Source organism: Lathyrus oleraceus, chromosome 2 (genome assembly GCF_024323335.1).
Source record: "Lathyrus oleraceus cultivar Zhongwan6 chromosome 2, CAAS_Psat_ZW6_1.0, whole genome shotgun sequence".
NCBI lineage: Eukaryota > Viridiplantae > Streptophyta > Magnoliopsida > Fabales > Fabaceae > Lathyrus > Lathyrus oleraceus.
In genome coordinates this window covers 181,151,751-181,163,648 of record NC_066580.1, presented here as the reverse complement: position 1 = coordinate 181,163,648, position 11,898 = coordinate 181,151,751, and positions in this window count along the sequence as shown.

Here is an 11,898-nt window from a genome sequence, read left to right as displayed (position 1 = left end):
CAAGGGAGGTCAAAGGTGCTGTAGGTACTATCCCAGAAGTAGAGAGAAGCCAAAAGCATATTTGGACAGATATTAGGTCCTACTCTCGACAACTGAATAAGGTCGAAAATGCCTACCTCTTTCCAAAAAGCCCCTTTAACTTTTTCGATTTTATCTAACCAAGATACGTAGTCAGAAGGGTCTTTTGACCATGGACAAGTTCTAAATATCCTGGGGTAGTTCAAATAGGCTAAGTCCAACTCTCCAGTATCCGTCGAACTCGATGGGTCTTTTTGTTCTACAACTTTCTCTTTAGGCTGAGGTTTTCTTCCAACGCCTATGGGTTTTGTGTGAAAGTAAGATGGGAAAAATTCTTTTAAGCGATCTGGTTTAATCTCTAAATTTGGAAGGGGACCTAACATAGCATGACAGTTTCCAGAAATAAGAACAGGGATTAATACCTGGGATTTATAGATGCATTCTTTCTCTTTCTCATTTGGAGGTTCTGGAACATACTGTTGATTTCCAATGGTCATTGGTTCTTTTAAATCATGCACAGGAGAGAAAGCTGAGTCTTGTTTCTTCTTGGAGTGTTTGCTTCTTGAAGGTTTTTGAGGCGCCATTGTTAAGAAGAGCTTAGGAATTTTTCTCAGGAGAATATGAAAGCTTAAGAAATGGGTATGAAGAAAAGAAATCTGAAGCGGTAAAGGGTTTAAGGAAAAAGGTTTATGGGTATTTATAGGAAGAAGATGATGAAACACTTTAGAATGGTAATCATGATAGTGGGACACGTGGCCGATTCTGATAGAAGTGTTAAAGAGGTGGAAGTTGAAAAGAGACCATGATGTGAGGAAATGATCGAAGTGGACTCTGAACGTGGGTTAGACGTGACATTTTGGAGAAAGTGTAATGATGAATTTGTGTTGGAAATTGAGATTATCAGACTTGGATTTAATAAAGATTAATTGACATGGCATCAAAACACTGGTTGACAACAAATGACTGTTTCTCCAGAAAAACAGTCGAAACGTCTTTGTTGGGGGGCAATTTGTATACATGCGTTTTCGACGCCATGAGATTTGGTGTGCAGAATGGTTCTTTCGACAAATGACGACATGAGATAAACGGTTTTGGTTGATAAGTGTTGTTCGACACTTCGACAAAATTGAAGCTTCGACATTTCGACAAGATATCTGCAGATGGAAAGGCACCTTTGACAGACATGAAGGATGTTGTAGTATTTTGACAATTCGACAAAGTCTGGAGAGAGACGTCATTTCGATGTAAAGTGTAAATATTCAAATTCAGAAGAGTTGTGACGTTTGGCAGAAGACGCGTGGAAGCATCTGGCGAAAAGAAGAAAGCCATTTGTCACAGTTTTAGGATTTGGTCGTTAGTAACAGTTATGTTATTTGTATATAAATAGGGTAGTTGTTATCGAAAAAAGTGTGTGAAAATTTACTTGTACAAAATTCCTGAAAAAAGTACCCGTGTGAGAGAAAAGAGTCATAGTTGGAACATGTATGTGTAAACAAACACCAAATTTCTTCAAAGTTTATTTTATAAAGTTTAAAGTTGTTTACAAATTCCTTTTACGTTTTCCAGTCAATTATCTTTCTGCACTTTCGTTTCGACACTTTATATTTTCGTTAGTTATTTTCTGCCATTCATCTTATCTTGTTAAATTTACGTCTGTTTAAACGTTTTAATCAACATCTTTCGACATAAAATATTTGGAGAACAAAAATGAAAGATATGAACGATGTTCTAGATATCTTCAAAGTCATTTAGATCTGCACATGTCCTAGGATTTGTGTGGTTGATCCTGCAAGTAACCCAATTCTACAAGTTTTGGTAAACCAGAGGTTGTTCGCCAAAATTCACAGTGAACAATGTGTTACTCAAGTCATCAGCAAATTCGTCCCAGTGGAGCTGGTGGCTAAGGAATCGGATACTCGGCTCGATACCCAGTGCCTCCATACAGTGCTGATCAGGGTAACGTGTGGGTGCCATAGGGCGCTGATACAAAGCAATGTAGCGCTCTTTCTGAGCATTATCTCTATAGGCCACATGCATGTCATCGAAACCCTGCATCCTGTAAACGTTAAGAAAGTGATCCTGAAAATACAAACCATTCAAATTTTTAGTCTCGATGCAAAATATGATAAAAATAAATAAATAAATAAATAAATGCGAAAAGGTAAAATGAAATAAAAACCATGGGTTGCCTCCCACGCAGCGCTTGTTTAACGTCATTAGCTTGACGATTAGAATTTATACACCTGTAGTAGTAGGGATTGGTGGATCAATCAGGGTGTGGCTTGAGTAGTATGCTGGAATGTCTCCTCCTTCATAGAGCTTCAGTCTTTGTCCACTTACAATGAATGGACTACAGGTTTTGTTCTTGATTTCTACGGCTCCGGATCTCAGAATCTTGGATACTTCGAAAGGACCAGTCCATCTTGAACGTAGCTTTCCAGGGAAGAGTCGTAACCTAGTGTTGAAAAGGAGAACATAATCGCCTACATTGAAGTTTTTCTTTACTATTCTTTTGTCGTGATAGGCTTTTGTCCTCTCTTTATATATTTTTGCATTCTCGTAGGCCGATTGCTTAAGTTCTTCTAATTTATGAATGTCTAGGGTACGTGATCACACTAAAATTTACGTATTTTCGACTCCGATTTCGCATGCATTCTAGTTATTTTATTATCGTTTTGTTGTGTTATTACTGTGTTTTCCTTTGTTTTCAGGTTTTTACCTTAATAGGAGCCCCGATCGAGAAAAGGAGCGAAAAAGAGCCAAAAACCCTAAAAGTCAGCATTTCGCTCTAATGGCTTACCCCATGGCGGGCGCCACAACCCAAGCCATGACGTGTCCAATTCAAACTTCCATCAACTCCCACGTTTTCCCACCATTTCCACTAAGGCGCCCCATTTTGTGCTTGTGGCGGGCGCCATGGCCTTGTGGCGGGCGCCACAAGAGGAAAACGATTTCCTCTATTTTCAAGTTGAAGGGCATCCAAGTAAATTCCACCTTTTTTATTTGCCTATAAATAGAAACGCGAATTCAGTTTTACAATCACTCAAACTTAGAGCAGACGAAGATCCGAACGTTGGAACCAGGCGAAATCAGAAGCAACTTTGTTTCACTTAGGCATATATTCAGTTTTATAAAGTGGTAATCGCTTCGCATTGGAGTGTTACCACAATTGTGTAATTGAGTCTGTGATAGAGTCTGTATTCGAGTTTGGAGCACTTTGGAAGGAAGTTAATCGTGCCATCATTTTCTTTTCCGCATTGCAATTTACTCAGCCCTCCGATTGGAGCAGGTTTTTATTACTCGCCTTTACTTTATTTATTTCCCGCACTCGCCTTTACTTTATTTATTTCCCGCGCTCTGTAACACCCTTCTAAAATACCCCAAATATTTAATTAGAATAACAATATATCAATCAGAGTAATTATGCAATTAAGGGTGTCACACAATCATTTCACACATTTCATCATAATAACTGTCATGCTCTTTCATTAATTCAAAACATAAAGCATTGCAAAATACGCAGCGGAATAGAAATCAAATCAATCATGCAAAACATGTAACACATTACATGTAAAATTATTCAACAAGGTAAAACATCCCGTCCCGATGTTACATCTATCAGAGCATGACCCACTAAGGAGACTACACTAGACTCCAAGCACTAGCTTCTACTCAATCACTGCTCGTTACCTGAAAAATAGTTGTAAGGGTGAGTTCCTCAATCGATATAAAAAGCATTATAAAATATCATGTCATGTTAAGTAATTTGACACATTAATCACCCTAATCACATCACACATTCAGTAACGGCACATCAATTCAAACGTCATACTCGATATCAACACAAGCACCACTGCTCAATTAAATTAAATACTCATACAGCAAACCAACAAAATGCAACTCTAATGAGACTCGACTCGTCATGCATGTGGTACCATTTGGAGTAAAACTCCCAACTTAAAATTTGCCAATTTAACGAGGCATCAAGGCTTAAGCCTTCAACTTTCAACTTTTGCCAATCCAGGCCAACGTGGTGTGAGCAAAGCTCCGACTTAATGCATATGAATTCTGACAACATGATAACAATAGCAACACAACAATGTCTTCAACATAATCAACTTATAATCAACTTTGACATACACGACTTTAAATTCCGACAACAGGATAATAATAGCCACACAACAATGTTTTCAACATAATCAACTTATAATCAACTTTGACATAACTAAGTACTATATAATTCCATTCCAAACGTACACAAGATTCAATTATCAATTTTTTTTTCTCTTTTCCCACAGTGTTAACCGGTTAACGCCCTGGGTTAACCGGTTAACGCAGACAAAACACGCTTTCTGGCAAAACTCAACAGTGTTAACCGGTTAACGCCCTGGGTTAACCGGTTAACGCAGGCAGAACAACAATATTTCCACAATTCACAACAGTGTTAACCGGTTAACGCCCTGGGTTAACCGGTTAACGCAAGACAGAAAGCTGTTCCTGCGCTAACACGAAGCAGAATGCAGAATTCTCCGCATTTTCCGCCGTTGGAGGACTTCCGGACCTCCGATTCCAATTCCGTAAAAAGCGATACGCTCGGGGAATCACGACTCACACAATTACCGATTCAATCACAACTTAAACACAGTTTATTCATCACAAATTTTCAGCACTCATCATCCCAATTAGGGTCAATTCAACGGTTTATCACTACCCATTACATGTTAATCTATAATACCCATTAAACGACGATAAACCCCCCTTACCTGAATTAATCCGGCGAATCTTTAAGCTTCAAGCTTTTCTCTTCTCCAACCTTCTTCCTCTTGCTCTGCTCTTTTCCCTTTTCCTCTTTTCAGCCGCTTCTCTGCTTTTCACGTAAAACCCTCTTTACCAAAAATGGAACTCTTTTTCCTTATTCCAACTTATATATTTTCCAATAACTATTATTCCAATAATAATAATAATAATAATCCAATAATTCCAATTATTTTAATTAAATTAATAAATATAATATTAACTTAAATTAAATAATTATCTTATTTTTATCGGGGTGTTACAACTCTCCCCCACTAAAAGAGTTTTCGTCCTCGAAAACATACCTCAAGCGAATAGCTCCGGATAAGACTCCTTCATCTGACTCTCAAGTTCCCATGTTATGCTTTCGCCAGCAGCTCCCGACCAAACGACTTTAACCAACACAATCTCTTTTCCTCAAAGAGTCTTTGTGTCACGATCTTCAACTCGTACAGGCTTTGTCTCCATTGTTAAATTATCCCGCACTTGCACATCATCCATACTAACCACATGAGACGGATCTGAGACATACTTCCGAAGCTGCGACACATGGAATACATCATGCAAATTCGAAAGATTAGGTGGTAATGCCATCCGATAAGCAACTTTTCCAACCCGTTCTAAGATTTGATACGGACCAATGAAGCGAGGAGTGAGCTTTTTAGACTTCAAAGCCCTCCCAACACCGGTCACAGGCGTGACTTTCAAAAACACATGGTCGCCAGCTTGAAATTCTAAATCCTTCTTCCGCTTGTCATGGTAACTCTTCTGCCTACTCTGAGAAGCTTTCATCTTCTCTCGGATAAACTTCACTTTCTCGGTAGTTTCTCGAACTAACTCTGGTCCAAGTACTACACCCTCACCAGATTCGTGCCAACACAACGGAGTTCTACATCTACGACCATACAATGCTTCAAAAGGCGCCATGCCGATACTAGAATGGTAACTATTATTATATGTGAACTCGATCAATGGAAGATAAGTGTCCCACGAACCTCCTCGTTCAAGAACACAAGCTCTCAGTAAATCCTCCAATGACTGAATAGTTCTCTCAGTTTGGCCATCAATTTGAGGATGATATGCCGAACTCAACCTCAACTTAGAGCCCAACGAATCTTGCAGACTTTTCCAAAATCCCGATGTAAACCTCGGATCTCTGTCCGACACAATACACAGAGGAACACCATGCAACTTTACAATTACTCGGATGTAAATCTCTGCCAACTTCGCAATTGGGTAAGTGATGTTAATAGGTATGAAGTGAGCCGACTTCGTGAGCCTATCAACGATCACCCAAATCGAATCATGCCCTCTTAAAGTAGCAGGCAACCCCGTTACAAAGTCCATAGAAATGCTATCCCATTTCCACTCTGGAACTTCCAACGGTTGCATCAACCCAGCAGGCTTCTGATGCTCAATCTTTGACTTCTGACAAGTTAAGCACGCATACACAAAACGAGCCACATCTTCTTTCATTCCGGGCCACCAAAATACTTTCTTCAAATCCTGATACATTTTAGTAGCTCCTGGATGAATACTCAAACTGCTTCTATGACCCTCTTCTAGAATGCTTCTTTTCAAAATCGCGTCATCAGGAATACAAATTCTTTCCCCTAATTTTAGCACACCTCTCGCATCAATCTTAAAGTCACTCTTCTCTGATTGACCACAACGATTAAGGATATCTACTAATTTCACATCCAATTTCTGTGCCTCTCGGATACTATCCATAAAATCATTATTAATCTTTAGCATTCCTAGCATTACACTCTGCGGTGTTACTTCGCAAACCAAACTCATATCACGAAATTGCTCAATTAATTCCAACTCCTTAATCATCATTGCTGACACATGCAAGGTCTTTCTACTTAAAGCATCGGCCACAACATTTGCTTTTCCTGGATGATAATTCAACCCGAAATCATAATCCTTAAGCAATTCTAGCCACCTACGTTGTCTCATGTTCAGCTCTTTCTGATCAAAAAGATACTTTAAACTTTTATGATCGCTGAAAACTTCAAATCTGGAACCATAAAGGTAGTGCCTCCAGATTTTTAGCACAAACACCACAGCAGCAAGTTCAAGATCATGCGTAGGATAGTTCTTTTCATGAATTCTTAACTGTCGCGACGCATAAGCAATTACTTTATTATTTTGCATGAGCACACCTCCTAAACCCATCAATGAAGCATCACAGTAAATTATAAACGGTTCCCCCGGATTTGGCAAAGTCAAAACCGGCGCCGACGTCAATCTCCTTTTTAATTCATTAAAACTCTCTTCGCACTGAACATCCCACACGAAAACCTTACCCTTACAAGTTAATTTAGTCAACGGAAGTGCTAACTTAGAAAATCCTTCAATAAACCTTCTATAATATCCAGCTAACCCCAAAAAGCTTCTAATCTCGGTAACCGACTTAGGAGTCTCCCATTGCAATACAGCTTCTACCTTGGAAGGATCTACAGCAATACCTTTTCCTGAAATTACATGGCCGAGAAAACTGACTTCTCTTAACCAAAATTCACACTTGGACAGCTTCGCATACAATTTCTTATCTTTCAAAACATCCAACACTAATCTCAAATGTTCCTTGTGCTCTTCTTCGGACTTAGAGTAAATCAAAATATCATCAATAAATACTACCACAAAATGATCCAGATAAGTATGGAAAATACGATTCATGTATTCCATAAATACTCCCGGCGCATTAGTCACACCGAAAGGCATCACAGAATACTCATAATGTCCATACCGAGTTCTGAACGCTGTCTTCTGGATGTCTTCATCTTTCACTTTGATCTGATGATAGCCCGATCTCAAATCAATTTTACTGAACACACAAGCACCCACTAATTGATCCATCAAATCATCTATTCTCGGTAGTGGATACTTATTCTTGATCGTTACTTTATTCAATTGTCTATAATCGATACAAAGCCTCATACTACCATCTTTCTTCTTTACTAGCAACACTGGAGCTCCCCACGGTGACACACTTGGTCTTATAAACTTCTTCTCAAGTAAGTCTTCCAATTGCTTCTTTAATTCACACAATTCAGATGCCGACATTCTATACGGTGCCATCGAAACAGGCCTAGTACCAGGCACCAGATCAATAGTAAATTTAACTTCCCTCTCTGGCGGCACACTAGGAATTTCATCAGGAAAAACTTCAGGGAATTCTTTCACCACTAACAGTTCCTCTATCTTAGCTTTACTCTCAACCGACAACGTCGCCATCAAAGAAAACATTTGAGCTCCCTCTTTCATCAATTTTCGCAATTCTCTGAAAGGTAATAAGTCAACTCCTTCCTCTTCAGGAGTGGAAAACCTCACCGACTTATGATGACAATTTATATGAACATAATTATACTCCAACCAGTTCATACCAAGAATTACATCCATCCCACCCAACGGCAAACATACTAAATCAACATAGAAATCTTTATCGAAGATCGACAAAGGACAATTTTAAACACACCAAGGAAGTAGTTGTTGATCCCTTAGTTGGGGTCTCAACAATCAATTCACCATCCAAAGCGGACAATTTTAAACCCAGTCTTCGAGCACAGTTAGCAGAAATAAAACAGTGTGTAGCACCGGTATCAATAATAGTAATTAAAGGAGTACCATTTATGAAACATGTACCTCGGATAAGTCTGTCCTCACTGGACGTTTGAGTTCCGGTCAATGCGAACACCTTTCCAGTTTGAGATTTCTTTGGCTTCTGACACTGACTTCCAATATGCCCTTCTTCGCCACAATTAAAACAAATCATTTCCTTGTGCTTGCAATCAGCTATTGCATGGCCAGTCTTACCACAGCGAAAACACCTCTTTACTTCAGCAGTGCATACATTACTCTTATGACCAGCCTGACCACATTTGAAGCAAACTATACCAGCAGGAGCACCTCCCCTACTAGTCCTCTGAGCCGGAGCAGCTCCTTGTTTCCCTTTTCCCACTGGAGCATCATACGGCTTGCCACGATTTTGATGTTGCTTGCCCCTGCGGTCACTGACAATCTTGTAATGAGCATTATTGTCTTCTTCAAATATCCTGCAGCTATCCACCAATTCAGTAAAAATGCGTATCTTCTGATACCCAACAACCTTCTTAATTTCAGAGCGCAGTCCGTTCTCAAACTTGATGCACTTTGAAAATTCAGCACCAGCACCAGTGTAATGAGGATAAAATTTGGACAACTCCATAAATTTTGCAGCATAATCAGTGACAGACAAGTTTCCTTGCTTCAGCTCAAGGAACTCAATTTCTTTCTTACCACGGACATCCTCCGGATAATACTTTCTCATGAATTCCCTACGGAATACATCCCAAGTAATGACTTCACCTGTCACGGTCAACCTCTCGTGAGTCTCTAGCCACCAGTCATCAGCTTCGACTGCTAGCATGTGAGTACCATACCGAACCTTCTGAGCTGGAGTGCAATCCATAACACGAAAGATTCTCTCGATCTCTTTCAACCATCCCAAGGCTGCATCTGGATCATGCTTCCCTTTAAACACCGGCGGATTCTCTCTTTGAAAAGTCGCCAAGCTACGTGATCCAGCATCTCCCCCAGCATTTGGCAAGTTCTGCACAGCTTGTGCCATCGCTTGCATTGCGGCAGCCATTGCAGCGTCATTCCTCCCAGCCATTTCAACTTATCACTACAACACAACTTAAAAGTTAGATTAGTAACAATACCCAATTGTTAGACAGTAACGACACGACAACTGGCCGGACAGACCGACCTGCTCTGATACCACTAATGTAACACCCTTCTAAAATACCCCAAATATTTAATTAGAATAACAATATATCAATCAGAGTAGTTATGCAATTAAGGGTGTCACACAATCATTTCACACATTTCATCATAATAACTGTCATGCTCTTTCATTAATTCAAAACATAAAGCATTGCAAAATACGCAGCGGAATAGAAATCAAATCAATCATGCAAAACATGTAACACATTACATGTAAAATTATTCAACAAGGTAAAACATCCCGTCCCGATGTTACATCTATCAGAGCATGACCCACTAAGGAGACTACACTAGACTCCAAGCACTAGCTTCTACTCAATCACTGCTCGTTACCTGAAAAATAGTTGTAAGGGTGAGTTCCTCAATCGATATAAAAAGCATTATAAAATATCATGTCATGTTAAGTAATTTGACACATTAATCACCCTAATCACATCACACATTCAGTAACGACACATCAATTCAAACGTCATACTCGATATCAACACAAGCACCACTGCTCAATTAAATTAAATACTCATACAACAAACCAACAAAATGCAACTCTAATGAGACTCGACTCGTCATGCATGTGGTACCATTTGGAGTAAAACTCCCAACTTAAAATTTGCCAATTTAACGAGGCATCAAGGCTTAAGCCTTCAACTTTCAACTTTTGCCAATCCAGGCCAACGTGGTGTGAGCAAAGCTCCGACTTAACGCATATGAATTCCGACAACATGATAACAATAGCAATACAACAATGTCTTCAACATAATCAACTTATAATCAACTTTGACATACACGACTTTAAATTCCGACAACAGGATAATAATAGCCACACAACAATGTTTTCAACATAATCAACTTATAATCAACTTTGACATAACTAAGTACTATATAATTCCATTCCAAACGTACACAAGATTCAATTATCAATTTTTTTCTCTTTTCCCACAGTGTTAACCGGTTAACGCCCTGGGTTAACCGGTTAACGCAGACAGAACACGCTTTCTGGCAAAACTCAACAGTGTTAACCGGTTAACGCCCTGGGTTAACCGGTTAACGCAGGCAGAACAACAATATTTCCACAATTCACAACAGTGTTAACCGGTTAACGCCCTGGGTTAACCGGTTAACGCAAGACAGAAAGCTGTTCCTGCGCTAACACGAAGCAGAATGCAGAATTCTCCGCATTTTCCGCCGTTGGAGGACTTCCGGACCTCCGATTCCAATTCCGTAAAAAGCGATACGCTCGGGGAATCACGACTCACACAATTACCGATTCAATCACAGCTTAAACACAGTTTATTCATCACAAATTTTCAGCACTCATCATCCCAATTAGGGTCAATTCAACGGTTTATCACTACCCATTACATGTTAATCTATAATACCCATTAAACGACGATAAACCCCCCTTACCTGAATTAATCCGGCGAATCTTTAAGCTTCAAGCTTTTCTCTTCTCCAACCTTCTTCCTCTTGCTCTGCTCTTTGCCCTTTTCCTCTTTTCAGCCGCTTCTCTGCTTTTCACGTAAAACCCTCTTTACCAAAAATGGAACTCTTTTTCCTTATTTCCAACTTATATATTTTCCAATAATTATTATTCCAATAATAATAATAATAATAATCCAATAATTCCAATTATTTTAATTAAATTAATAAATATAATATTAACTTAAATTAAATAATTATCTTATTTTTATCGGGGTGTTACACACTCGTCTTTACTTTATTTATTTCCCGCACTCGCTTTTATTTTATTTATTTCCCGCACTCGCTTTTATTTTATTTATTTCCCGCACTCGCTTTTATTTTATTTATTTTCCTCGCACTCGCTTTAAATTATTTATTTTCCGCACTCGCACTACTTTCATTTATTTTCCGCACTCGCTTTAAATTATTTACTTTCCGCACACGCACTACTTTTATTTATTTTAATGCACTTTTACTTTACCATGTCTAGCTAAATTTATAAGGCTAGAATGTAAGGATCGTAATTAAACCAGTAATCCGTACAATTGTTCGTAGAAACACTTAAAGGGCTATTTTAACTTTCAACTTAAGTTTTCCCGCACTTCAATTCCGTTGGGTAAGATCGAAAGATGTCCAACGTCTTTTTAAACTTAATTGTTTTTAACTATTTCAAAAACAGCGAAAGCGCTTTGTCTAGTTCATTAGGAGTTTTTAACATAAAAAAGAAAAGAGATTTTGAAACTATTTTCGGACGCGTTTATAAGTTTAGAGTCTGGTTCGTGAGAACCTCTTTTGGTTATGAAATCCAGGTTAAAATATTTTTCAACTTAGTCAAGATACTATATTTCTTAAAAA